Source organism: Ctenopharyngodon idella, chromosome 6 (assembly GCF_019924925.1).
Source record: "Ctenopharyngodon idella isolate HZGC_01 chromosome 6, HZGC01, whole genome shotgun sequence".
Classification (NCBI taxonomy): Eukaryota; Metazoa; Chordata; class Actinopteri; order Cypriniformes; family Xenocyprididae; genus Ctenopharyngodon; species Ctenopharyngodon idella.
Genome location: NC_067225.1, coordinates 32,874,188 through 32,902,073, shown reverse-complemented (window position 1 = coordinate 32,902,073; position 27,886 = coordinate 32,874,188). Strand labels below are relative to the sequence as shown.

The window sequence follows — 27,886 nt, the reverse complement described above, 5'->3', positions numbered from 1 at the left end:
CCTTTGTTGTGTTCTGCCTCATTTATTGCAGACCAGTGACAAAGATTCCCCATAACTGTGATCCACTTCAGCACAACACTCACTAACAAACACAAACACACAGTTGTTTTAGATCTGGCTATTGCTTCTGGAAAGATTAGTACGACTTAAGTGTTAGTTCACCCCAAAAATGAAGGTATTGTCATCATTTACCCATCATTTAATGTTAATACAGTAAAAACTGTAATATTGTGAAATATCATTGCAATTTGAACAGGACGCATCAAAACTAACCTTCGTTTATGCTTCCATTTACTCTTCCATTTGTCCTCTTGTGCATGGAGTACATCAGGAACTGAATGCACATCTGTATACTGTATCAGTGTAGACAGCATCAGTGATTATAATGGCTTTTATTTGCTTTTGACACGATGCTCACATCCAGTGTAGGCAAATGTCAGCCGTTACACGACTAAACGCCAATGTGCGGAGCCTGTGATGTATAACTATTCGTCGAGGCGGGCATATGCAAATGTATTTTCCCGTGTGACATCACAGATCCCGCAATATCCAAACGACCCATTTCTGGAGCTTGATTAAATAAATACTGTTTATAATGAGGAGGATGTTTTAAGCTCTGAAACTTGAAGGTTGTTTTAATGGTACAAAGACTTATTATATATCGAGGCAAATATAACTTCTCATGTCATGATCCCTTTAAACACTGAACAAAAAAATTATGTGAAGAGATGTTATGCAAAGACATGGAAAAAAGTGAGTATATGAAGACCTTATCATCTCTGACTGAACTATTCCTTTAAATCTACATGTCGAACAAGCCTATTGGTGGTGGGAAACCAACATAAACACTGCCTGCACAAACTTTGCACTACTATAAGCTTTGTGAGAACTTGGGTGATAAATATTACCAACCAAACAGCATCTGATCAACTTAAACAAGTCTAAGTGAGCCTCGCAGCAGATATAAATTGCCAGGAGATGGGATGTTGAAAACACGCAGCGCAATTCACCGTCAATATGTGCCAAATTGTCGGCTTACTGATGTTTTCTGTGTAACACAATATTCTACACACTCCTGCAGCCGTTATAACAGCTGTGTGACGGCATAAGACCTTGAGCTGTAAAAGCAAACTCAGCCAGCCCAGCTCAGAAATTCATTTGCAAATTTCTCTGACAGTATGAAAGGGCAAGTCTATTCAGTCTGACAAGGCAGGGAAAACGGCTGTAAAGAAGCGTGTCGTGTGTTCCGTCCGTGCAATCCAAACTTTTATTGACAAACCGGACAGCATGCTATAGGTTTAACGAGTGCACTGACAGACTTGGAGGAAAAAACTGATATCCACCCGAGGCCATTCAAAGGTCCAGGCGCTTTCGCACCAACAAAGTGAGATTGACGAATTTAATCACTGAATTCAGCTGTGAGCCAGAATGAGCCTTTCTAGTCACAAGACCTGCCTCTTATCATGAGACGGGACGCTGAGACATTTCTGCACCACTCGTGAGGTGTCACCAGACGACAATTAGCCTATTGGGGCTAAAGCTGGCTGCTGTTCTAGCGCTATTAGCATCAGCATGCATGGCTTGCCTCCTGGGATTGAAGCGTAAAAAAACACATATCCATAATCACATCTGCATAACTGCATCATTTATTCTGCTTGAGCTCGAACATTTCTGACTTATGGTTTCATGCATTTAAACAGAGTTTGAGTGAATTACCCAAGACAAGCGTATTAGCAAGTGTGTGCACAGAAAGTGTTCAATTAGCTGAAATGCTTAATGCAATGCCAACATTGCAGGTTTTTTTTCTTTTTCCTATCGAAAAAGCACCAGAAGCTGCAGCTGTGAATGATATAAATGAGATTTCAGACATTTATGGTGTAACAAATGCTGTTCTTTTGAACTTTCTGTTCATCAAAGAATCCTGAAACAAGATGTATCTCGGTTTCCACAAAAATATGAAACTGTTTTTAACTGTTAATAATCAGAAATGTTTCTCGAGCAGCAAATCATCATATTAGAATGATTTCTGAAGGGTCATGTGCACTGAAGACTGGAGTAATAATGCTGAAAATTCAGCTTTGATCACAGGAATAAATTATATTTCAACATATATTCATATAGAAAACAGCTATTTTAAATTGTAAAAATATTTAACAATTTTTACTGAATTTTTTTATAAAATAAATGCAGCCTTGGAGAGAAGAAGAGACTTCTTTCAAAAACAAAAAATCTAACCGACTCCAAGCTTTCAACTAGTGTACATGCTGAAATATATAAGAAAAGACCTCACATGCACAAAGAAAAAGACTGGCTTCTTTCAGCTCATCATTTTTGGGCATTTCGAAATTCATGAGAGAAGAGACAGAGAGAAGCAGTTTGTCATGGCAACCAGAGACATTGCAGCTACAATAAAAGTATCAGCAAATCTTTCAATAAAAAAGAAACTGGTTTCAGTCCAGCAAACCATAGCAGAGATGCAAACTAGAAAAGACGGACAATATTTAATTTCATTTAAATTACATTGGGAAGGGACGGGTCATACCTCTTGAAAATGGACAAATGCTATGGAGCTAGAAATATGACAAAACTGTTTGAATTTGAATTGTGTAAATTTAAATTATAGACAAGTGTCATTTAACAGAATTGAATATTAAGTGCTGTTTTATATGTTTTAGAATTTGAATTTGATTTTTTTAAACTCGAATCCTGGTCATTTGATATTTAACAAAATTGAACATTTTTATGGCATTATTTTCTATAAACAGCATTTTTTTTTCCCTGAATTCTTACCTTTTATCACGTGTTAGGACAGGGTGTATCTTTTCCATGTTAATCTGAGTTTTTGTCCTAACCAGCCACGACGGTGACACGCAACGATTCTATTTTAGAAACGGTTTCTATTTCTCCATTACGTCACGGCTGGAACAACAACACAAAGTATGGCAATGATAATATCAGGTACTGTTTATGTGCTTTATTTAATGTTAAAAGTGTCTAATGTGAGTTTGAATATTGTTCTATGTTCCCAGCTTTTTAGCTGTAAGGAAAACAACACTGGCTAATTCACCTCAGATCTTGAAAATAAATAAATGGGTACAAGAACATTCAAATTGTCAACTCAGTGCAAACAAACAAGTGTATTCTATGACAAAGGTTGGTTCAGTCACTCCGAATGTACTTTAAATAATGTTTAAATGGTGTAATATTTATGAATTTTACTATGTACTTGCCCATTTCATTGTGTCTGCTGTGCTCTTGCACACTCTCTTCTGATTGGCTGTGGTTTTTGATTGATTTTATCGCTTCTCATTGTCACGTCGCGTCTAGACAGTCAAATTGCTCGTCGCTGGAATCTTATCGCATCGCGTCCGGTTAGGACACGGTAATAGACTGCAAAAATGCACCAAATTCAATATTCTAAAATTCAAAACGCGGAAATTCAGATTGTACTGAAAGTATGTCAGAGGTCCAACTTCCGGGTTCCACAGGGAAGAGTAGAGGTTCTCGGAAAAGTTGAATGCTGCATTTTGGCCAGTTAAATCTAATATAAATATATTAGGCTAATTATATAGTTATGTGTGACTGTTATGCATGCTAATCACTTCCATACTTAATATACTTTATACAAATGTCTCACATGCTGAGAAGTATTGCTACTAGTAATTGACCAAAATGCGACATTCGACTTTTCCAAGAACCTCTACTCTGTGGAACCCGAAGTTGGCCCTTTTGACCTACTTTCAGTATGATCTGAATTTATGCATTTTGAATTTTAGAATATTGAATTTGGTGTTTCGAATTTGTTCTTCTTGAAAACTTGAAGCTGTATTTTTAATAGGTGGTTATTTGCAGTCTAAGAATCTAGAAAAAAGAAAAAGAAAAAAAAAATACACTGTTTGAAAATACATAAATTATGCCGTAAAACTTTTCAGTTTTGTTAAAAATCAAATGTCCAGGATTCGAGTTTAAAAAAAAAAAAAATCTAATTCAAAACTATATAAAATGGCACTTAATATTCAATTCAGGTAAATGACACTTGTTTGTAATTTAAATTTACACGATTCAAATTCAAAATCATTTTGTCATATTTCTAGCTCCATACAAATGCCATTGGTTCTCACATATGTCATGGTCTAAAATGCTTTGCAGGAATTAGAGATGAGATTTGTGAGCCAGTCACGTAGGATTTTCAATGAATAACAACTTGTATTCATGAACGTAAACATCTGTGCATTAGGCCTTGTGGTGTAAAAGCAACAAATACTATCAGCTCTCATCTCACAAATAATACGTAAACATTTGAAAGCTTTTTTAGCCTAGTTCATGTGATGCTGAGGCATCTGAGGACTAGGAAACTGTGTCAGCTCTCCAACGCAAAAGTGGCTCATCCAGCAATAGCCTTTCTTCACAACCAACCCGGTGCTATTGTCATGCTGGTGAAATAGAACTTAAATCAAACCCTCAGAGAACACCTTTCATGTTTTTGCAGTAATGCCGGGCGATATCTCTTGTGACTCTAGTCACGTGTGGAAATACAACAGGCTTTCCTCAGACCAAAATGTTTTTGACACGAATGCAGTTTAGCTTGGCAAATGATAATTGCTCAGTACATAACCTTAGGGCCATTGATCGCTTTGGCTCATTATATCTAACGTTCTCAGAATAGTAAGTGCACCTCCCGTGCTCTGCTGCGCCTTTACGCTGCAGTATTGAATCATTTCATTAGTTTGGGAGGTAACAGTATGGAATTCTACCTCGACCACTTGCCTAACAAATTAGATTTAATGAACAAATGTTCTGAAAAGAGCTCCTCTGAGAGTCGAGGCAAAGACTGTATCACAGAATTCGCTGATTTTCATACACTACAAAACCACCATTGTAGTGTGAAATGCTGTTATGCTGAGAGTCACAGAGGTTACACTTTATTTTGATGGTCCACTTCAGACATTCTACTAACTATAAGCAACTTTGCAACTACATGCCAACTAGCAGTCATTAGAGTATTAGTAGACTGTTAGGTAGTTGAAATGTTACTTATAGTAAGTAGAATGTTTGTTGATGGAGCATCAAAATAAAGTGTTAGCAGATATTAAACAGACAGTCTACTAACCGGAGCAGTAGGCAGCCATTTTGTTTTGCTGTGGCGCCCGGGGTGTGATTGGGGTTTCGGTGTCTTGCTCAAGAGCACCTCAGTATTTGAGAATCAAACCTGCAACCTTCGGGTTACCAGTCTGACTCTCTGACCATTAGACCATGACTGCCCACAAATTAGAAATGTAAGATTTCTACTGGTGTCATGGATCTTGTCAGAGAATTATATGTTTGTTCGGAGCATTTGACTGCAGATTGTTTTATTTGATTTAATGATTTATTTATTTATTTATCAATTCTTGTTTAATGCAATGCATAAATTTTTTCATTTAGCAGATGCTTTTATTCAAAGTGACTTAGATATGAGGAACATCACAAGCAGTTTATCATAAGAGTGAACAATATTTATCGTACACAATGAATCAATTAACTTGTTAGGTACTTTTACGGTGATGCAGCAAATTTTGTTCATGTTTTAGTCACAGTAATGTCAGTTTTCCTAACACAACGCTTTTTAAAAGACTTGAAATATATTTTTTAGATTACTGTTGTGGTGCTTTTATTGTGTTTTTTTATCCTTATTGGCGCTTGTCAGAGATTATTACAAATGTATAAGCATTTTTCAAAATGTCTGCATTTACAGCATGCATATGGCTTTGAAAAGATATGAAGGAGAGTAAATAATCTTTATTTCTGGGTGAGCTATTCCTTTAATAGGCGAAGCAGGAAAAGTAAGACTAGATATCTGATATAAAATTTTACTTTGCACGTGAGCTGAAGCATCTTTTATTGCAGGTCCAAACTAGCAGAGAAAGATCTTCAAATCACGCTTTCTCATTTAAATTTCATTTCTCTCCCTTGTTCCATGAGCTCCTATCTTTAAACCAATCTCCTTATGTAAATTGGATCTGATCTAATATATATAAAAAGAGAGACCAGCAGAGTACAGTACCCTCTCATTTACTGTTATTCTTATGGCACGGCTCTTCTCTGGAACATTCTCTCTACGTCCATGTAGCCACATTCATCTTTTACCCGTTGTCGTCTTTCTGCTCTTGCTCGATCCGCCGCCGCCATCTTCTGAAAGGTATTCAGGGAATTTGTTTTCTTTTTTCCCCACATTCACCATCGCATTTCTTTCTTTTGGTAAATAATGCTATTTCATCCCGCCGACTGTAAGAAAGCACTTCATAATAATCACACTATGTTTGAAGTTGGAAAGTTTGGATTCTCTTGGCCTTTCACATCCCTTTGGTGTTCTCTGCTAATATAGCGCACGCAAAATGTGTTTTTGCTTCTCGGGTTTTACGCTACAGCACTCTGTGTGTTTCTGTAGTGTATTTCGCCTAAAGTGACATTGTGAAAGGACAAGTATTGCTAAGTAAGAGCACTGAATAAAAGCTGATTGATAGGCTTTAGTTTTCAAAGCTGACTTTTGAAGTGCCGTACACTGGAGAATGAATTTCTGGGGGTTTGAAGAAAAAGTGTGGAGGTCTTTGTTGAAGGACTTCTGTGGAAGTCTCAGAAACATATCTATTTATTTAATATTTTCTATTAAAACTGTCAAAGTCAGAGGAGCTACTGTGAAATGCATTCAGTAGTCTTAATCTGACCAGCCTGTATGTTCAATTAAGACATAATATAATACTGCAACTGTTAAGGGAAAGGGATACTTAAATTAAAATATTCATGTATTAACCTTAAAGAGCCTGAAGATTACAAAACCATTATAAAGATAAATTGAAACCCGAGTTCAATTGCCCAAATAAATTGGTTGTTTTGGAGGCGTTCGCTACGTTCTGTCTCTAAACAATTTAGCCTGTAATCTAAAACTGATTAGTTTTATCAGTAGCTTTTGCAGTATTGTGAATGTTTCTGTACACTGTAATCCCTAACGCTCAAAATACTTAATTGGTTTGAGTAGGACAAACTTAAATTGAACAAATTAGTTGAGTTAAATTAACTGTTGAGTATTTAGAACTTTGTTTTTCTTTTGAGTTCACAGCACTGATATATTTCATATCAGATAATTACATGTTATATAACGTTTTTTTTGTGCAAGATTAATGGTAAGGGAGATTTAGTAGTGATTAATGTTTTGTTATGCTAATTTAGAAAAGTTTCTGTTAATGTGGGTTTTTGGAGAGTTACCATCATGGTGACAAGTGGCGCATGCTGCTTAGTTTGAGAGCAGGTAAGTTACGTGTTTTAAGCTGCTGTACTCATTCAGTAAGTGCTATACCATGTTATTGTTAACATGTTAACAAATTAGCAAGTTAGCAATTTCTGAATTTTCTTATTAGGATTTACAGTGCAGTAAATAACTTATTTGATTTGCAAGAACTCGAAACAAAAAAGTTAATTAACTAAATATGTTATGTTAATTGCTGTCAAAATGTATGAGTTAGCTAACTCAGTACTTCCAGTTAGGAGCAATTAACATGCATGAGTACTGCAAACTCAGAATTTGATAGTTCTGCTTACTTAAAATTGTGAAAATCATAACTCAAAAAACGGATGTAACTGATTACCTCAATTTTTTTTGAGTTAGCCCAACTTATTCAGTTTTACAGTGTATTATTGGTGCTTTCAGACAAAACTAAAGTACACTCAAACCTCCAGCTCTGGTCAAATAAAGCGATACATCACGAGAGCTGTATTTTACACTGATTTTACTGTTTTACAGTTCTAAACATGCACTGTAAAAAAGAATTGTTGGTTTAACTTAAAAAAGTAAGTTACCTGGTTGCCTTAAAATTTTGAGTTCATTTAAATTAAAAATTTGAGTTACTACAATGAAGATGATATATAAATATTATGTTATCTAAACCACATTAATTGTTGAAGTTGATTTGACAGAAGAAAAAATGTTGTGATGACAGATCATGAAAATAATTATTTTACAGTGTGACACTTATCGGAGTGCCTCAGAACCCTTTTAATTGTGATAAAGAAATCGATGGTAACGACAATAATGTGATTAATAGATGGCAAAGTTTAATAAATACATTTGTTTATTTATACATAAAGTTAGTACAGTATATGTGTAATATTCTGTATAATATGCATGTGACTTATTATCTGCATTACTTTGGCAGAAGATGTATTTATTTATAATTAATAATAATAATAATAATAATAATAATAATAATTAATAATTTTATTATTTATTATTTTTATACACATGCATATGATTAATGAGCTGCATAATTTTGGCACAAGTTTGTTTGTTTATTTATTTAATAATAATAATAATGTTGACGACAATGATGATAACATCTAATTAATAATAATTCATAATACTACAATTCTTATTTTTTTCTTTGTATACACATGCATATGATTAATGATCTGCAAAACTTTGACACAAATTTTTTGATTTATTAATAATAATAATAATAATAATAATAATAACAATAATAATATTAATAATAATTCATTTTTTAGACGGTTAATGGTCTGCATTACTTTGGCACAAATGTAGTTTAGTTTTGATTTATTTATTTCTTTAATAATAATAATAATAATAATAATAATAATGATATTTTATTTTTTAAATATTTTTAAAAATAATTTAACTAAAAAAATATATTATTTATAATAACCTTATTTTCAATTTTATTTTAAAATAAATAAATAAATAAACTGTTTTATTTTATAATCAATTTAAAAATAAGAATTTTAACTTTATTGAACATTGGTGTCATTTAGCATATTTCTGTCATATTACTATGGTAAATCTGTGATAAAACCTGTTTGTAAGGCCCTGTTAATAGTTAAAGTCTAAAACAATTGAAACGGCAAAACCATAGAGACAACCAGAAAATAAGAACAAGGAATATTCAGGAGTCAGTTGCCATGAGCGACCCCTCCACCAGCCTTCAGAGACACAGACAGACTGAATGTGAAATGCAGGGAAGATGGACGGCTAAAAAGAAGAGCCTTTGAGACATAGAGAAGGGAGCGGGAGTATTGTTTGGGTGTGTGTGTGTGAGTAAAGCTCAAGAAGGCCTCGGCCGAAGGGCTGGATGGTGAGTGTTTATCCCTCGCTGCAGCCGCTTTCTGAAGCATCACCTCAGGAAGAGACATTAAAGCGCCGCAACTCCACGCTGATCTCCTAGTACACATGCGCACACACACGCACTCGCACACACACCGCGGGGTCGGTGCACGGATGCTATCGTCTACGAGCAGACAATCCTGCCCTCCGGTTCTTCAGTTACAGCTCTGATTAAGAGATTAAATCACTTCTAAATCTGTGCTTTATTGTGCCAAAGCACATCTTTCTCAACCTCTCTAACGGTTGGCCAGGAGTTTGCCCTCTTTTCCTGAGCCGCCCTGATTTCTGCAGCTTTGCATAGAAAATCTGTTTACATGGTGCCGCTACACCACTTTTCTTTAATTTTGTCTGTGAATCAAAAAAGTTTGGACTAAAAATTCTGGTGTTCCAATTCCAGATGCTGTCAGTTTATCCATTTTGAAGAATATACACCCTCTTTACCATATAATGAAGCTCTGAAAACTACATCTGAAGCCATTAGATCCAAAGTACTGGACGTCACATAGCTCTCACATGTCATTCACAATCCTGGTATGATTCATTTATAGAGTAAGGACCTGTAAATAATTAAAATATTGTTTTCTACATGGAGGCATAGAAGTTAGAAGTAAATCCTTAGGCTCTGTGTGCGTCTGTACGCGTCTGTTAAACAGTCAGATGCTGCACACTAAAAAATGCTGGGTTAAAAACAACCCAAGTTGGGTTGAAAATGGACAAACCAAGCGATTGGGTTGTTTTAACCCAGCGGTTGGGTTAAATGTTTGCCCAACCTGCTGGTCAGTTTTATTTAACTCAACTATTGCTTAAAAATGACTATATGGCTGACTTAAAATGAACCCAAAATATGTTGGAAATGAAAAATCAGACACATAATTACTAGAGGCAACAATAATAATCAAAAGGTGAACATTTATTAATAAGCAATTTAATAATGTTTATTGTTTGATTATTATTCAATAAACTTGTTAATAAATGTTAAGTTATTAAATATTAATAAATGTTCATTTCCAGCATACTTTGGGTTCATTTTAAGCAAGCAACACGGTCATTTTTAAACAATAGCAAACATTTAACCCAACCGCTGGTTTAAAACAACCCAATTTCTGGGTTAAAACAATCCATTCGCTGGGTTAAAACAAACTGTTCGCTATGTTATAACAACCCATTTGCTGGGTTAAAACAACCCATTCACTGGGTTAAATCAACCTAATCACTGGGTTAAAGCAACCCAATTTCTGGGTTAAAACAACCCATTCGCTTTCTTTCCAACTTTCTAACGCACGTTTGCTGAGGTTTTTCATCTCCTCATTAAATCCACCACATGAATTTGTTCACTGATCACAACCCAAGCTATAATGTGTAAAAAACGCATTAAATGTGCTTCATACTTTTGGTTTGCTTCAAACCAAACCCACTGCCTTTACTTGTTTACACTGGAAAATTACGTAAAACTTCTCAGTTTTATTTGATGCTTATTAGAGAAAGTAACAGCGCAGATATGAAACTCTCTCATTCTCTAATGCTGAGCGTTTTGGGAAAATCGCTAGTGAATCTTGTCTGTAGTCTGTTACTGATGTCTCTGAAATGGAACGGGATGCTAAGTCAGCAAAGAGGAGGCTTGCAGCACAATACTTACTGACACTTACCTGTAGAAAAGCTTGCAAATCACTTTCAAAGCACACACACACACACACACACACACACATTTGTATGATCTGTGTGCATTTGGATAAGAACAAACTGTGTGAAACAGCCCTTGCAGCTCATTTCACCTCCATAAATGTGATGCATTTTTAGAGTGAAATGAGTAATAATATTAGGCAAGACTTTATTATAATAATTGGAAATTGATTTGATAGTGAAAATTGGCCGTTCTACTTCAAAAAAAAAGACCTGAATGTTATTTGCTGTTTGGCTATTGCTTGTTATTGTGCAATGGACCAAATAAAGGTCTAGGTTCTGTCAATGGAAAAGGAAAGAGGTAGAGCACGTAATTTATATCTTAAAGAAACATTACTAGCACATTTCATTTTCTTTATAATAGCATGCAGTGATGAATCATTCACAATAAGAGCAGAAACGTGCTTTAGAAGTAAATAGGGCCATTAATGATTTCATGCTGACTTAAACTGTGAATGTTGTTCCTCACTTTTTTATTGCCTTTGTCATTTCACAAGTGTGTCCTTTTCACAGATTTCTGGTTTCTTCACTCCAGTGACGTGTTGCTCATGTAAATAGCTAGCATTACATGCATCAGAAGGTTATTTGTTTCCCTTTCTGAATGCCAGATATGCATGGAATTGAAAAACTCACGCACGATGCAGAATGCTGATTCCTTTCTTTCCCAAATAATCAGACCTCATAAGTGATGCACATTTTCTTTTCTGTAGCTCATTAAACGACTCACAGCTTACAAAACATGCAATAAGACACTTGAGGCTGTGTGTTTTTTAGTGCATAACCATGGTGAGATGGGTAACACATTACAATAAGGTCCTATTAGTTAAATTCAGTTAATGCGTTAACTAATATTAAATGCCCCTTTTATGCTTTTTTTGTGAATGTAAAAGGTCTGCAAAATAGTGCAGAGTAGAGTAGACCTGACTGGGCCATCTGACCAATCAGAGCAGAGCAGGCTCTCAGAAAGAGAGACTGAATCTTTGATTGAACTGTGTCAGACACTGAGAGAAAAGAGATGATGCTAAAATGTAAATTATGAGAAAATTGAAGTGTTTTTGACCTTGAATGCATGTAAACATACTGTAGGAGACTCCAAAACAAATTAATGAGCCATTAAAACAGCATAACAGGGGCACTTTAGCCAACAGTATTTTGTTACAGTATTTATTAATCATTGTTAACATTAGTTATTGAAAATACAACTGCTCATTGTGTATTAGTAAATGTTGGAATTAACATTAACTGAGATTGATAAATGATAAAAGTATTGTTCATTATTAGTTCATACTTAACTAATGACACCTTACTATAAAGTATTGCATGCAACCTGTTGTAATTCTAGTAGTATTTCTATAAAAAGCATAAATATACATCCCAGTCAGAAGTATCTGTTTCATACAAGTGCATTATTAATTTCAGGTAGTTGCAAATCCCATCTGACTTGCAAACTTTGACTGGGTTCGCTCGATGCTCGCTGCACAACTACAAAAAATAATTGTTCTGTTACAGTTTTACAGTGACACGAGTTCACAGAAAGTTAGATGTAATGGGAGAAATGTGTAGGAGAGGCCGTATCTCTGGGCTTTTTCTCAGACTTTACTGGCTCTTGGTATTTTAGCAGAGCGCCGGCACCTCTGTCTCCATGACGACTTTGCGGAAGGCACTTGCTGGATCTGGCCTTGCTATTACAGCTAACACAATAGCCCATTAGAGAGCGGCTGATCGTGTGCGCGCGTGTGTGTGCGCGCGCGTGTGTGTGTGTGTGTGTGTGTGTGAGACTGTTCTAGCAGCAGGGATCGCTGATATTTATTCAGGATGGATAGCAGGTTGGGCGTGGCTATTTTCATAAATGCTTTGTTAGTTAAATACCAGCTGGAACTAGATTTGCATTTCTTGTAGGAAGCAGCAGTGCATTCAAGGCAGCAAAAGGAAAGTTTTAGGTAAGTTGAGGCTTTTAGCTTTGAAATTTCACATCAGACTCCTGATGTGACACAATATTCTTTTTACGTCGATTATTGATGAATAATGACTTAGGTTTCGGTCTCACACAAGCCTTGGAATATAGTGCATGACAAAAGTTATTTGTTTTTATATTTTTTAATCTTGGTCACTAAATCCTTGTTGTTCAGAAAATATCAGCGAGAACAATCTTCTGTGTTTGATAAAAGAAAGTAAGTCACACAGGTTTAGAATGACATGAGGGGAGTAAATGCTGACAGTAAGTTTGAATAGAGTCTGTACAGAATATTCAGTTGTTCAGGCTGGATTTTGTGCAGAAACTTTTGTAGAAGAAGAACAGAATATTTGGAGAATATCAATAAAGTGCTTTATCTGCTGCTTCTGGTGTTTGTTTAGGAATTACAGCATCTGTAGTGTTTCCTCCATATCACTTCACTGTTACTGGGTGGTCAAACTGAACTTAATAGTTGTTGTTGATGTGTAAATGTGGGCGGACTTATGTTAATGTGCTCACCTAGGATTGTCACGATTTACTTACCACTTTGTGGTTGGTAAGATTTTTAAAGGGGACCTATAATGGCCCTTTCACAAGATGTAATGTAAGTCTCTGGTGTCTCCAGAATGTGTCTGTGAAATTTCAGCTCAAAATACCCCACAGATCATTTATTATAGCTTGTCAAATTTGCCCCTATTTGGGTGTGAGCAAAAACACGCCGTTTTTGTGTGTGTCCCTTTAAATGCAAATGAGCTGCTGCTCCCGGCCCCCTTTCCAGAAGAGGGAGGAGCTTAAACAGCTCGCACTTTGGTTTCTCAACAACAACAAAGCTGGAGAATCTCACGCAGCCAAAATGACGACAGTGTTCAGCCTTACATTGTTCAAACCGGAGTCGACACTGATGGAGAGACTCAGGAAGAAGTTACAACTTTTAGACGTTTCTGAATGGTTAGTGGATAAATGTATGTAGTTGCTGTGGAGTTGATTCAACTCATCGACTAGCATGTGCCGTCATGTTAATCTTTTGTGTAAATCCAGCGTTGAATTGACCCTCGTTTGTGAAGCAGTCCGGCGTAAAATGACGGCATGTCAACACCACTCTACTACAACAACCCTTCCTCTTCTCTAAAGCAGCCCAACATGGCCCCGCCCCCTTTGTTGCGTGTTCTCGTGGGCAGGGTTTATGTAAATTTTAGGGTTTGTGATGTCACCAACACAGGAAGAAGCTTGTTGTAGTACCAGCCATTTGTTGTAGTCCTTAAAAAAACGTATTTGATTAAAAATACAGTAAAAACAGTGAAATATTATCACCATTTAAAATCTATGTGAATTTATAGTAAAATGTAATTTATATCCTGTGATCAAAGCTGAATTTTCAGCATCATTTCTCCAGTCTTCAGTGTCACATGATCCTTCAGAAATCATTCTGATATGCTGATTTGCTGCTCAAGAAACATTTCTGATTATTATTATTAATGATGAAAACAGTTGAACGGATTTTTTGATAAATAGAAAGTTCAAAAGAATAGCATTTATTTGCAAGAGAAACTTTTGATCAATTTAATTCTGGATATAAGTATTAACTTCTTTTCACTGAGCCCAAATTTTTGAATGGTAAAGAATGAAAATTGAAAATAATGCCAAAAATGAAAATGTCATTTATTACTCACCCTCATGCCGTTCCACACCCGTAAGACCTTCATTCATCTTCGGAACGCAAATTAAGATATTTTTGTTGAAATCCGATGGCTCAGTGAGGCCTCCAGTTCATGTGAGTACAGTGGTTCAGTATTGATATTATAAAGCAACGAGAATATTTTTGGTGCGCCAAAAAAACAAAAACAAAATAACGACTTATATAGTGATGGCCGATTTCAAAACACTGCTTCATGAAGCTTCGGAGTGTTATGAATCAGCGTGTCGAATCAGCGGTTCGGAGTGCCAAGGTCACGTGATTTCAGCAGTTTGGCGGTTTGACACGCGATCCGAATCATGATTTGACACGCTGATTCATAACGCTCCGAAGCTTCATGAAGCAGTGTTTTGAAATCGGCCATCACTATATAAGTCGTTATTTTGTTTTTTTGGCGCACCAAAAATATTCTCGTTGCTTTATAATATTAATATTGAACCACTGTACTCACATGAACTGATTTAAATATGTTTTTAGTACATTAATGGATCTTGAGAGAGGAAATGTCATTGCTGGCTATGCAGGCCTCACTGAGCCATCGGATTTCATCAAAAATATCTTAATTTGTGTTCCGAAGATTAACGAAGGTCTTACGGGTGTGGAACGGCATGAGGGTGAGTAATAAATTACTTTATTTTCATTTTTGGGTGAACTAACCCTTTAATTGAAAAAGTTCAATTTTCATGTAAATGTTAACTAATTAAACATGGCCTTTTCTCATGACTCATTTCTTGATGAGTAAACATTGCTTCAGGTTTTTAAAATAATTAGGTAAACAATTACTCCCAAAGAACAATTAAATAGATTAAAAGCAGTGAGTGATTTTCTCTTTTGTTTTTTTTGTCACTATTGTTGTTTAAGCACTTAATAGACAGCATTACGCTGTTGACATCACAGTGACATCACAAAGATTTCAGAATGATACTTAGTATGTTTCATAGTACGTCGATCTCTTGTATTTCAGAAGGTTATGGAAAATGAGATTGTTCATAATGTCAGTGACTCCTCTAGCTGCGCTGGTTTATATATTCAGGATGGTTAAGAGGTGGGGCGGGGGATATTTTTGTAAGTGCTTCGTCAGGACAAAGTTAGCGTGATTAGGCTGTAGTTAAAACATAATTAAAAGCGCTTAAACAGAGGCAGAACGGTCCCAGAGGAGGCGGAGAGGACCTCAGGGGGAACAGCGAGATAGTGATTAAATGAAGTCTGTGGGTTATCGAATCCGCCGGGGTGAACAAAGCGATACAGCTTCTCTTCTAGTCTGTCTCTCTCTCGCTCTTTGCTTCGCTCTGACAGCAAAATATATGTAATGACTGTGTTTTTTTAACCCACTTTAGTTCCCCCCGATTCTCTTCAAAAGACTGACATGGGTGTGCGAGGAGATTTCTGTCATTTATCAGCGTGAGGGAGTGAGCGAGAGAGGCCAGCCTGCCATTTTCTCTCCCTTCCATTAACAAATTACCTCCCCTCCCTACGCTGCGATTAGATGTACATCCCGAAAATTAATTTGCCTCTTAGTAAGAAAACAATTAAGTAGACTCTATTGTGAGACCCTGAATGTGTGTGTGTGTGTGTGTGTGTGTGTGCGTGTGTGCGTGTGTTTTCCAGGGCCTTAGAGGATGAGAAATAGGAGTGAGTCACTCTGGAGTCTGATGAATGTAGGATGTGTTCGCTTGTGAAGGAAGTAAGAAGAATGGCCGTTCGCACGGATAACGCATGTAGTGCATGTGAATGATCTTATACGACAGAGCGGCGAGGACGACACTCATTTCACAGCTAATTAGGCCCATTTTGATACATATGTATGAAAATGTAGATGCATTATTCTTGTATTATGATAACGCTTATCATGTATCATGCTAACTGAACGAATACCTGGATTTTGTTTCAGGGTGGATATTTTCGGCTCTAAAAATCGGATTGAAGCTGCTTTAAACAGTGTTGAATTACTTTGAGCTACTTTTAAACTTCCCAAATTTCTTGCTACTCATAATTTATATAATCATTTGATTGAATCAGTAAATCAGATGATTGAATTGGTGAATCACATGATTGAATCAATGAATCAGATGATTGAATTGGTAAATCAAATGATTAAATCGATGAATCAAATTTTTTTAATCGTTTGAATCAAATTATTTGACTCTAAATTATTTGATTAATTATTAATTATTTTGGCTCTAAATTAAATTATTTGCTTAAACATTTGCAAAACACACGACAACATTACTAAAGCTTTAACTAAAATTAACAGAACATTTTAGATAAAAAATAATAATTTATAATATTTATAAAAAGTATATAAGCATCTTAACAATACTAAAATAAAATTGGCACTACATGAGTTTGTTTTAGTGTAAATTTGCATCCACAACACAAAAAAACAGCAATATAGCTGGTTTACAAATAGCTGAATTTTTGTCAACGGGTAGTAAAGTGCTGCTGCTTGGAATTAGTTACTCCCCAATTGCTTGTAAAATAGAAAATGATGATCAAATAATGTGGAAAAGTGTTATGTTTAGGCATATATCCAGATGTGTGCTGTATTCAGGTGTCTGGATTGCAGTCTTCAGATCGTAGTTCATAAGCGACCTGCAGGGATTTGGATGGGGAATTGCGCTGTGCAAATTACACGTAGGACAGATTGTGTGAGTGAATTTGTGCCATCTTTTTATTTCCATAATTCCTTTAGTGATTGGGGTGGTAAAACAACACACTGCGCGTGCAAATGAACTGCACTATCGACGAGCTGAATCCCCCCTCAAGTGGGCAGCTGCTATTCAGAGGTGGATTGTGGGGGAAGGAGAAGATTACCGCTCCGAAATCCCATCGCCGGTGCCAAATGAAGTCAAGGGTTTGCCACACAGTAAATTTTGCTGACTCTTAGGGATTACAGATTTTAGCAGGTCCTAATGCGTCTGCTGGTGAGACGTGGCCCACCCAGCGCTCGCAGGCGATGTGTGTGTTCATTTGCTTTCACCATCTGTCAGTTTGTTGTAATTGATGGCGCATCATAATCTGATGCACGGAAGGTATTTATCTAATGTTTATTAATTTGTGCTCAGCTAATGTAACCTAATCAGGTGGTGTAGGACGGCACACACATGATGAGGAAAGTATGTTGATGTGAGAATGAAGTGGATGTATTCAGCTTTTTATTTATAGGCCGTTGGTGTATCAAACATGTTACTTACAGTGATTCCTCAGTCCTGGATCAACGTTCTTATCAGATATTAGGGTTAAGCTTCTGGCCGAGGTTGGGAGCTTAAACAACGTTATTATCATTAGTCTTTGATTTTAAGAGTAGTAAGTGGTTAGAAATCGATTGCAATGGTTAGATTGATGGTTCTTTGACAGCAAATGTTGTCAAACATAAGTGATTTTGGTAAGTTGTCTTAGTTCACTTCAGAATTCAAATTTCCTGATAATTCACTCACCCCCATGTCATCCAAGATGTTCATGTCTTTCTTTCTTCATTCGGAAACAAATTAAGGTTTCTGGGGAAAACTTTCCAGGATTTTTCTCCATATAGTGGACTTCACTGGGGTTCAACGGGTTGAAGGTCCAAATGTCAGTTTCAGTGCAGCTTCAAAGAGCTCTACACGATCCCAGACGAGGAATACGCGTCTTATCTAGAGAAACGATCTGTCATTTTCTAAAAAAAAAAAATAAATAAATTATATACTTTTTAACCACAAATTCTCATCTTGCACTGCTCTGCAATGCACCACGCATTACGTAATCACGTTGGAAAGGTCAGGTGTGACGTTGTACTTCCGCCAACGTCACGCGTGACCTTTCCAACATGATTATGTAATGCGTGGCGCATCGCAGAGCAGTGCAAGACGAGCATTTGTGGTTAAAAAGTATATAATTTATTTATTTTTTTTTTTTAGAAAATGACAGATCGTTTCTCTGGCAGATGGTTTCTCTAGATAAGATTCTTATTCCTCGTCTGGGATCGTGTAGAGCTCTTTGAAGCTGCACTGAAACTGACATTTGGACCTTCAATCCGTTGATCCCCAGTGAAGTCCACTATATGGAGAAAAATCCTGGAATGTTTTCCCCAAAAACCTTCATTTCTTTTTGACTGAAGAAAGAAAAACATAAACATCTTGGATGACATGGGGGTGAGTGAATTATCAGGAAATCTGAATTCTGAACTAGTCCTTTAAGTAACAATGCAGGTATAACAACAGTCTTTGCATCATACTTTCATTTATAGTTGGCTAGTTATTAAATGGACAGTGCATTCGGATTATGCAATCGGATTGAATTTAATTCGGACTGATGGAAATCTATGCATGTAAACAGCTAGAGCTGCACAAACATACAGGTTAGAGATCCGTGTGCTTCCATGCAATATGCAAATAGAGAAGTTCATTTAAAAGGAACAAGTGAGATTTACTTGTGAAAGTAATCTTTAATCAAGTAATTGAATAAGAAAATAAAATGTATTACTAAGTAATTGCAAAGACAGTTTCGAAACATAGTAAACAACACAATTCAGAATGTCTGAATGCAATCAAAGTTGTTACTACAGTATGTATGTCTCACTATTAATTAAATGCACACAAACTCATAATATACATTCTGGTTTTTTTTGTGTTTTTCTTAGCATTCTGCTACACTTCCTTCCCTGCATGCAATTATGGTGAACATACCTGCTTGATTTGTTCTTGACATGCAAATTTTGGGTGGATATTGCATGTAAATTTTTTGTTATAATCATTATGCAGTGGACTTGAAAAACATGCAGTACTCTGTTCATTCCCTGCTCCTGTATTCCACACATGTACGTCTATGCTCTATAGAATTAGAATGCTGTCAAAGTCTATTAACTCACATGTAATTGTACCTTTAGGCCTCACAAAAATACCTTTTACATTAATGGGAGTTTTCGTCCACACAGCAATCTTTTTCTTGTACTGTGGAGCCAAAGGGGTTTCAACAGCATTGCTATTTTTACCACAGTCTCAGTGGTGTGTGTTATTGTTTGTATATGTTTAATTATATAAAGATTCCCTCATTTATTGACTTATAACCGATTTAGCAATTCAAAAGTAGTATGAGATTGAATTAAAGGATGCGAGATTTGTTGCAAAAACTCATCAGTGATGCCAAAAGTAACTTAAATAACACTTAAAAATGAATGAAATGTCTGAAATGTCATTGCATCAGATGATAAAATATGTCATTTCTAGTAAAGTAACCACTAAAAATCACTAGTTGATTGATGACTTTGAGCAAAAATGCTAAAGAAAAGCAAAGCTCGCAAAAAGATAAAAAATCCTGCAGCATTTGTTTGATATTCTGTTATCGAATTCAATAATGTTCAGACATTTTTAAGTATGTCTTAAGTGTCCAAGTGCATTTGGGGCTGCTGTACCTGATGATGAACATTTGTAAGCAGGAACTATGTTGGTAAACTCAAGTTCAGCCTTGAAGCTAAGTGGCTTTTAGTTTGATACTTATAGAGAGTCTTTAGTGTCTTACGTGTTGCGGTTGCTGATTTAGATCTTTTCACATCAGCAATGGAATTTACCACTATAATTACACCATCTAAAGCTTTTTGACAAGATGCCCAGAAATAAAAATCTGCACAGTGCAATAAAACAAGAAGTGTGTGGTAGTTTCCCATTCAAGCATGATTTTTAAGGAGGAGTCCTGACAACCGAAGGACCCCTATACAGTCCACTCGGGAATCCAATCGCAGGGCTAACTGGGGCAGAATGCTTGTAAAGTGGTTTTGAAAAACTGCTGCTCAGTGCCTGTTGCACAAAGACAAACAATGCAGAGCTTCTGGATTCGATATTAGATATATAACAGAGTGCTTTGTAATATGAAAGTCAAGTATTCTGCATCAAATCAAGTTTGATTACATACTAGATTCTGTGCATATTAAAAAGATGCAATATTGTTTTTCCTTAATAAGGAATGAATATGTAGAATTGTGTTATAAAGTCAGAATTGCAAGTTATAAAGTCAGATTTGCGAGTTATAAAGTCAGAATTGTGAGATATAAAGTCAGAATTGCAAGATAAAAACAAAATTGCTTGATATAAGGTCAGAATTGCTAGATTTAAACTTGCAATTGCAAGTTATAAAGTCAGAATTGCGAGTTATAAAGTCAGAATTGTGTGATATAAAGTCAGAATTTTGGGTTATAAAGTCAGAATTGTGAGATATAAAGTCAGAATTGCGAGATAAAAACAAAATTGCGTGATATAAGGTCAGAATTGCTAGATTTAAACTTGCAATTGCGAGTTATAAAGTCAGAATTGCGAGTTATAAAGTCAGAATTGTGTGATATAAAGTCAGAATTTTGAGTTATAAAGTCAGAATTGTGAGATATAAAGTCCGAATTGCGAGTTATAAAGTCAGAATTTTGAGTTATAAAGTCAGAATTGTGTGATATAAAGTCAGAATTTTGAGTTATAAAGTCAGAATTGCGAGTTATAAAGTCAGAATTGTGTGATATAAAGTCAGAATTTTGAGTTATAAAGTCAGAATTGTGAGATATAAAGTCAGAATTTTGAGTTATAAAGTCAGAATTGTGTGATATAAAGTCAGAATTTTGAGTTATAAAGTCAGAATTGTGAGATATAAAGTCAGAATTTTGAGTTATAAAGTCAGAATTGCGAGATAAAAACAAAATTGCGTGATATAAGGTCAGAATTGCTAGATTTAAACTTGCAATTGCCAGTTATAAAGTCAGAATTGTGTGATATAAAGTCAGAATTGTGAGTTATAAAGTCAGAATTGTGTGATATAAAGTCAGAATTGTGAGTTATGAAGTCAGAATTGTGAGATAAAAACACAATTGCGAGTTATAAAATCTGAATTTTGAGTTATAAAGTCAGAATTGCATGATATAAAGTCAGAATTGCTAGTTATAAAGTCAGAATTGTGAGTTATGAAGTCAGAATTGTGAGATATAAAGTCAGAATTGTGAGATATAAAGTCAGAATTGTGAGAAAAAAGTCTACTATATTGCAACTATATCTCTGAATTCTGACTTTATAACTCGCAATTGCAAGTTTAAATCTTGCAATTCTGAGAAAAAAAGTCAGAACTGTATGATGCAAACTCGCAATTGTGAGAAAAAAAGTCTGAATTGTGAGATAAAAAGATGCAATTTCCTTTTTTTTTTTTTTTTTTTTATTTAGTGGCGGAAACAAGCTTTCATAGTAATGTGTTTCTTTACTAGTTACTTGAAAAAAGTAATCTGATTACTTGTAATTCGTTACACCAACACTGGTGTTAGTGGTGTTGACTGATGAATTTGCACATTGTTTGTCTTAAAGTGTATGTAAAACAGCACACAGACATATAAACCACATTAAAAACTTGATTTTTACCACAGGGGGTCTTTAAAGTATTTAAATGTAGCCACATTTTTCAATCTCCACAAAAAATAAAGTAATCTGTATTAATCATGTGCTATTTTTAAGTATACTATCATCTTCAGAAGACTCTGAAATATAGTGTGCAACTCATATATAGACTAAATACTTTTTACTATATATCTATACTGTTTTTTTTTTTCTTATTTCTGTTTTTGTTTTCTTTTTCAAGATTGACTGTAAACCATCATTGTATGGAAAAGAGCTGCATGAAGATTCTGCACCTGTTCCAGTGAAAAACAGCATGAGGGTGAGTAAATACATTACAATAGCTTTCACATTGGCACATTCATAAAGGGGGCAGCAGATTGGGCTGCTGTTTGTGAATGTGCCAGTGTGGGAGTTTGTTTGTCTTTGTAACTGCATTGAGACTTCTGTCTTAGTAAAAAGACACTGCAAGGTGAGAAGCTCTATAGATCGCCTTGATGTGAGTTGCAGTGCGCAGTGGAAGCCTTGTCACTCTTTTTTCCACCCTGAATACTTTGTTTTGCACGCCCTCTAACTCGAGGACATCAGCACGAGTGTGACTCTCAGGCGGTCTGAGAGTGATTGCAGTACTGTTGCAGTGTTTATAGACTTCATTTTCCTCATGGAGCATATAATGGTCCACAATCACATTTTACAAACAAATATGTAACACAGTATGTCATTGAACAGTGTTGTCAGTCCATATGGATAATATGATTGCATTTGTAGTCCTGAAGCCTTCCTTCCTTCCTTCCTTCCTTCCTTCCTTTTCCTTTCCTTTCCTTTCCTTTCCTTTCCTTTCCTTTCCTTTCCTTTCCTTTCCTTTCCTTTCCTTTCCTTGCGTTATAAAGTCAGAATTGCATGTTATAAAAACGCAAATGCATGTTATAAAGTCAGAACTCACAATTCTGGCTTTATAACTCACAATTGTGTGCGACTAAATAAAAAATAAAAAAAGGTAATTGTGACTTTTTATCTCACAATTCTGACTTCTTTTCTTTTTTTTTTTTTAGTGGTGGAAACAAGCTTCCATACAAATCTCATGTTGTAAACAGAACAGTCAGAATTGTGTGATATAAAGTCAGAATTGCGTTATAAAGTCAGAATTGTGAGATATAAAAATGCAATTGCGTGTTATAAAGTCAGAACTCACAATTCTGACTTTATAACTCGCAATTGTGTGCGACTAAATAAAAAAATAAAAAAGGTAATTGTGATTCTTTTTTCAGAATTGTAAGATAAAAAGTTGCAATTACCTTTTTTTTAATATTTTTTATTTAGTGGTGGAAACAAGCTTCCATACAAATCTCAAGTTGTAAACAGTGAGAAATATTAGTTAAGAATAAAAAACATACAAAAAAAATAAAAATAAACCCACCATGAAACTAGTTAGTTTCAGACACTGTAACTATTCTAATATATTTTTATCACTGTAAACTGTGGTTAATGGTGTATAAAGGGCTTTTCATAGTTTCTATAACGATTGGCGGAAGTACCCGCTTTTTGGCGCCGCAGGAACTGGGAGCAGTTTTAGTTATAGGAATGCCTTTTGAGGGAACTAAATGATCTCTTCAGAGTAGGGTCTAACCCAGAACATTAGGAACTACCAGTGATGTAAGTGTACATTGATTGGCAGAACGCATGCCATATGAAACACCTGCACCTGCCATGTTTAAAAAGCCTTTTAAACACACAGTTTACATATACTTACTCCACAAACTAACTCCACAAACATAGAAAACAGCGATAGATGGGTCAAAGTCTAGGCACTTTTCAACCCTTTACGCTACAGAGTTATTGGCGCTGTTGAATGCTATGCAGTCAGCCATCTTACGTCACTTCAGAGGTCGAACGCAACCAGGAAAATGGCCCTTGGGTAACATTTAGCCCTGGTGGCTAGTTCCTATAACTGAGTTCCTATAACTACCCAATCCGAAACCCCCTATAGTTTGCTTTTGGAGGATTCAAAGGAACATTTTGACTGAATCCCAGTTGGCATTACCCACATGACTCGGTTATCTGTTCTTACAGTATGTGAGATTAGGATTAGTCTGTCCCAAATCTGAGTGTGTTGAAGGTGCCTGGACTAGTAGAATTTTGAGGTATAAATCCATGCAAGCTGTTTGGGTTACTTTGAGAAATTACCCACAATGCTTTGTGCTACAGAAGAGGGGTAGTTTGTGTTGGTTTCTAGCTATATCAAATAAAAGGGGTTGCTTATACAGTAGATACAGTTTTATGATGGAATATGCAATACTCAAAACTATGTGCTTTCCCATCATCAGTGAAGTATAGTAGTTTTAGTGCATAGTAAAATGCATGATTTCAGGACATATTTTCCATTGAATCCGTCATGATGTAATATCTGGCTCTAGAAGCCACTCTGCTCTAGAGTATTGATTTTCTAACACATTCGCAGCCTTTTGTTTTCTCTCACCTTTCTGATATTGATGGCCGTGGCTGTGTCTATATTTCAAGAGGTTTCAAAGGGCCACGTGAGACAGCGCTGAATAAACCAAACATTTTTGCAGGATTTATTTACCAGTGTTTGGAGAGAAATACAGACGTCCGATTTGGGAAAACCTCAAGGTGAAAGTAAGTTAGTGTTCATGATTCTTCTGCACTTGTTTATGAGTGCTGGAAAACACTGTTGCTGTGGAGTATTTCCCAGCCGATTTCCTTTCAAGCCAGTTTGTCTTGCCCAGTTGTGGCTGTGAATTACATTTCAGACAGTGTTAATTCTTGCAGGCACCTTTTCAGAGCATTGAAATTTGCCAGGGATCTGGAGACAGCAAAGGGACTTTTAATGAACAGCTTTTATTGATCAGTGGACAAAACAGCTGTTAATTACACCAGAGCAGGCGTTTCATTGCTGCTATGAAATAGGGCCATCATGTGCCAGTCTAAAACCTCCTGAAAAATGGAGCAGGTTTGATGGAGTTTTTGAGAATTGGCTTTGAATTCCAAGATTTAGAATTTAAATTGAATTGCCATTCAGGATGTTGAGTTGGAATAAAGGAAGGTCAGTTAAATCAGCAATTTTCAGACAAGTTTGCTTTAGGATTTTACATTGCATATAGTTTTATTCATGGTGCATGGTCCATGTTTACATATGATGAATTTGTCCAGCTTTATCTATCTATCTATCTATCTATCTATTAGGGCTGTCAAGCGATTAAAAATTTTACATGATGTGGCGATTAATTAATCTAATTAATCGCAAATTAATTGCACAATATATTTGGCTATGAAATTACTACCACAAGATAAAGTCAATATTGTGTAAAGCATCAAATAGCATCAAATCATACTTTTTTATATTTATTTAATTATTATATTATGAAAAATACATTAATATACATATAAATGAAATATACATTTATGTACACCAAAAACAACATCAAATATTTCTTAATTGGTATCTAATTTTGTCTTGTTTTCCAGTAAAATTTCATAAAAAGCCTTAAAACAAGAAAAAATCTACTGTACTTGAGAATTCATAGAATATATAGAATAGAATATATCTTTAAGAATAGAATATATCTTTAATATTTTTTCCCCCTAATCCATCTGCAATTGAATAAAAAAAAGTTTAGTGAGATTTATTTTTAAAATAATAATAAAAAAAAAATGTATAAAAGTTTTAACACCCAATTTTAATGCTCGAGTAAATACTGTATATCTTGTTTTAAAGATGTTTAGATATTTTTTACTTGAAAACAAGACAAAATGTATTTTAAATTTCTATAATATTTAAGACTCAATATTAAAGTAATCTAATATTTGTATTATGGCAATACCGTATCGCATATGCTTTGCGTATGGTAAAGTTTATGAGTAATTCATACTGAAAATTAAATGTAGTATGTGTAACTATAAAAAAAAAACAGCAGCTACATGAGTTCTTTTCAATCCAATTTAATTCTGCTTCCTTAAATGTAAATGACTGCTTCCTGTTTTACACTTTAATTCAAATTCAGGAACTGAACTGGAATTTAGAAGAACTGAATGGAGCACAACTCTTTGTCTTCTATTTCCCATGTTGCTTCCTCATTCTCTTTTTTCCCGTCTTTTTTTCTTGTGACTTGTTGGTTTATGACGCGTCTAAATGAAGGCGATGAATGTTGCTAACGAGCCGCAGGTCTGGCGGAACACACTGACCGCAGCAGGGGGTCTGCGGCACATCTGGAGATGCAGCGCTCTGATTTATGTTATCTGGTGTTTGCCTTTAATTTGTGATTGTCATTCATCTGTCTGCGGAGCGGCTTACGGCCTCCACAGCTGACTCAGCGGGGATGAATCTGTCTCGCTCACACGCCAGCAGACAGACAAGCGTTTCTCTTTATTTACTTTTGATGCTTCACACTTCCAGACCGTCAGTACGCTGCAGCTGAGAGGACGATAACAGTGATTAAATGTAATCAAAATGGCACTTGAACGCTGAGTCGGTTCCTTTCGGACATCTGTAAACTCACAGGGATCTTGATGGAAATGCAAGGATGATTTGAAGCTTGAACTGCCGGCCGTATTAATCTCACATGCACGAGAATGATGGAAACAGCCAATATGCAATGCGTCATCCGCCGTGCAGCTAAAATTTATATTCATCCCAAACTCGCCCGTTCTGAAACATCTCTAGCGTTTGTCGCGTAACGGATCAAACCCTACTGAGTGTTAATGGCCCGGAAGAATATTGGTTTTTACACTTTTATGCGGCGCGTCAAGCGTATCGTACATCACTGTGCTGAAATTTATATCAACAATAAAGAGGAGATGTGTGCCTAACAAATGATAGAAGCCACTCTTGAGGAGATTTGTGTGAAACGCCTCAGGGCAGCTGTCGTCTCCAAATGGAGCAAAGTTCTTTAGACGTGATGTGTGATGAACATCTCAGATCTAGTCATTTTACTGATTTATGGAGGGCATAATCGTCTGTTATGTGTGATTTTGTAGATGTATTTATTTAGTTTTGTATGATTTGATCATATCACTGTGACAGTGGAAGGATGAATCCATCAAAACTGATGTGGAAGTGATTTGAGAGCTTATGTCTATGCAGGCTAAAAAAAATTTTATTCGGCAAAGATGCATGAAATTATCCAAAAGTGACACTAAAGACATTTATAATGTTACAAAATATTTCTATTTCAGATAAGTGTTGTTCCTGAAAAACAAAAATATGAAGCAGCACAACTGTTTTCAACATTGATAATAATCATAAATGTTTCTTGAGCAGCAAATCATCATATTAGAATGATTTCTGAAGGGTCATGTGACACTGAAGACTGGAGTAATGATGCTGAAAATTCAGCTTTGATCACAGGAATAAATTACATTTTACTATATATTCACATAGAAAACAGTTCTTTTGAATTGAAATAATATTTCACAATTTTTACTGTATTTTTGATCAAATAAATGCAGCCTTTATGTGAGCAGAAGAGACAAACTAAACTGAACTAAACTATCTATTAGATTACTGTACGTTAATCCGTCACAATAGTATCCAAAGATAACCAAGGTTTTGTGAAAACTATAGGCAAAAATTAACCAATTATTGTTGGTGGTGCCCGGGAAAACAGCACTATGGTGAAGATTTTGAGATCTCTGATGGCTAGTGTTGGCACTGTTTTCAAGAAAGGACTAAAGTAAGGCAGAGGCTATTTGCAGTAAGTGAAAATAGCAGTATTTTCTTTGTACTAAGTGTAAATAGTTGTTAGACGCTATTTATGCTTGGTGCAAATAGTGGCGGATACTATTTTCTCCTCAGTGTGTTGTAGTATAAAACAGTATGCAATAATAACAACATATTGAGTGTAAATGATTAGTACCATATTTATTAAAATCAGTAAATGGATGCTGCCTTATTGGGACAATAACGCCATCCCTACACCTACTCCTAACCCTACACTCTGGGTATGCTGGGTTAAAAATAACCCAAGTTGGGTTGTAAATGGACAAACCCAGCGATTGGGTTGTTTTAGCCCAGCAGTTGGGTTAAATGTTTGGCCTACATGCTGGGTAGTTTTACTTAA

At 35.6% G+C, this 27,886-nt stretch overlaps 1 protein-coding gene across 2 annotated transcripts in view; it reads left to right on the top strand.

Annotated features, from left to right (window-relative positions):
- Positions 1–27,886, top strand: part of LOC127514601 (cadherin-22) — a 211,410-nt gene that overhangs the window by 40,530 nt on the left and 142,994 nt on the right. The window contains exons 1-2 of one of the 2 annotated variants that reach the window (XM_051897586.1): positions 12,747–12,771; positions 22,057–22,134. The gene's annotated coding sequence lies outside the window, so the exon portion shown is untranslated. Of the gene's footprint in view, positions 1–12,746; positions 12,772–22,056; positions 22,135–27,886 lie in introns of those variants that run through there. The other variant, XM_051897585.1, reaches the window with a different exon arrangement.